Here is a 2,626-nt window from a genome sequence, read left to right as displayed (position 1 = left end):
CCGCTTCCCGCCCCGGCCCCGCTGTCCCGCGGCGCCCTGCGCGGGCCTGGAGGCACGCGTGGGGCCGGTGCACACGCGAGGCACTGTCTCTGGCGTGCGGGGGGAGAGGGGGACACGCCGCGGCGCCGGAATTGCTGCTGGCCTTTTCATTACAGGTGGCCCTCCCGGGGCGGGGGCCTCGAAGTCGGTCAAATCCTGCAGACTCCTGCCGCACGGAGCCCGAAATCAGGCTCTCGGGGCTCTCCTGCATCACCCCCACACACGCCTCTGCCTTCAGCGTGTGGGAGATGGCCGGACTCGGGCATGGCCCCAGCTCCGGGGGGCCCGGCACCGCTCGGCTCACACACCCGCCGTCCCTGCTCGGGGCCCAGATGGTGCCTGCGGCCTGACCGGTGCTCCTTACGTGCCGACCCTGTTGTCGTGTGGCCGGGCCCAAAACGTTAAGCCAGGCAGTAATGGTGGGTGGTAACTGATTCGCAGTGTGGGTGAGAGAGATTATTTTAGAAATAATACTCTGGATGAATAAGGAAGAGTACAGAAAGCCACAGGAGTGAAAACTCCTTGGAAGAGGATGGGACTTTGAAGCCCCTGACAGACTGAGGTGCGCCCAGCTGCCTGCCATTGCTTCCTCCAGACCTGCACCATGAAGACAGACCTCAGCCAGGCCCCTCCCAGGAGTTTCCAGTGCTGCTCTTGTCTTGTACCAGTCTAAGCACTGGAGTGTGTGTGTTAGCCCGCGGCTGTCATCCCACGCTGCCCGCTGTGGTGACTGGCAGCTGAGTTCCCGGTTCTTCAGCAGCCCATTTTCCTCTGTTTCTGTTTCTCTCTTACTACTTCTTCCTGTCCCGTTCTCCCTCCTTGCATTCAGTGCAGTGAATGGACTTTTGTTCTGAGTCCCCATGCATTTCCTGCAGCTGATCATTTTCCCACCTTTACGCTGCATGGCAGTCTTCTCATCACCAGGCCTTCCAGGCCGCACTAACCCACTTGAGATAATGGAGGCACACTTTTGTCCGGGGGAGGGGGGGGAAGAAGTCCCCCTCTTATGTTCCACATTGTGACAAATCTACCAATATGCAAATTTACCGAAATGCCTTTCTTTATTCTCAGCTTACCAACCTGCTTGGAAGTTCTGCTTGAACAGATTAACAATGTACCAAAAGATTATGGGAAACATTTCCAAGTTAAATCCCTTACAAGGAATTAGGACTTAAGTTTGCAGCAGGAATTTTTACCAGTCATGTTTTCAGCATTGTCTTGGGACAGCCCTAGGAGGCATTAATCTGCTGAAAATGCCTGATGGAAAGAGGAGGAAAGTTTTCAGGTCTGTAATGAAGGACCATCTATCTCACCAGCTGACCACATCTGCGCAGAAAGGGCTATTAGGTTTCGAGGCTGGCTATGGGTAGTGGGCCTTGCCCAGAAATCAGACTGTCTGTATTAGGTTTCTTTTATACAAAGAGCTGTGAAACATCATCAGTGAGAGAGGGAGAATAATTTGGAGATATTAAAATACTAAATGAGGGTGTAGAAGCTCAGGAATGACAGGACTGGTTACAGTGCGGCTCTTTCCACAACACTGATGTCAGTGACCTCATGCTTGACCACAGCTTCAGGCTCAAAGCCACGTAGACTCCATGCAGTCCCATCACCAGATAGTTTTTTAGAGTAGGGCTGAAGCACTTCTGCCAACCCCTTGGCAATATAATCTGTCCTGGACTCTACCTAAGCTTCAGGACTTGTTCCTCCTCTGTCCCTTTGCCACCAAGTTGTTCTCTGTCCCCTCTGCAGCTGGCCTTTTTCTTTCCTTCTTTTTCTTCTGTCAGGTTATTTAACTTTGAAGCCTGTTGCACATAATGAAACAGTGCCCAGCCTTCAGTCACAGGACTCATAATAAGGGCAGGTAGACAAGGGGTTGAGTCTTTGAATATATGATGTGTACAATATTAGATGTGACTGGGCTTTGTCCGGAGGGAGCTGACTGAGGGAATCTGCAGGCAGCTGAGGGAATCCCTCAAGAATTTCTCTTCCCAACAGAAAAAAAAAAACATCCAGAAGAATACAAAATTGGCTGTCTGGATTAAAAAAGGTTAATAATTAAGCAGAGGGTATGGTCCCACTGACATCCACACAATCAAGGCAGCCCATCTGCATCCAAGTTTGCAGGATCGTGACACCATCTCATCCTGCTTCTGTTAAAGGGGGAAAACTCCCATTAGATCAGTGGCAGATCAGTGCCAAGAAAGCCTTTTTCTGCAATGTGTTAACATCTTGTTTCGTGATCATAATGATCAAACACAGCCAAAGTAGTCCTGCAAACATTTACGTATATGGAACTTATTTACCATATAGCTTAACTGTTACTCACACGAATACTTCCATTCCTACATCAGAATTTTACACAACATCAAATAAAATAAAATTCCCATGAAGTAAGCCTATCCTGAATATGGAAACGAGCAACCAAAATTATAGTGTGAGGAATCACAATGTATTTTTATGTGTTTTAGCCATTACATTCTAATTTCAATAATGACACCAGACTAGCGCTGTAGTTTTGACAAAGCTACAAAGCTTTGCTGAGATCAGAGAGGCGTCAGAACACAAAATTCAGCTGGCGAATCTT

This window comes from Haliaeetus leucocephalus, unplaced genomic scaffold (assembly GCF_000737465.1).
Source record: "Haliaeetus leucocephalus isolate CR32 unplaced genomic scaffold, Haliaeetus_leucocephalus-4.0 Scaffold195, whole genome shotgun sequence".
Classification (NCBI taxonomy): Eukaryota; Metazoa; Chordata; class Aves; order Accipitriformes; family Accipitridae; genus Haliaeetus; species Haliaeetus leucocephalus.
The sequence above is the reverse complement of the archived record's forward strand: the minus strand, read 5'-3'. Positions refer to the sequence as shown.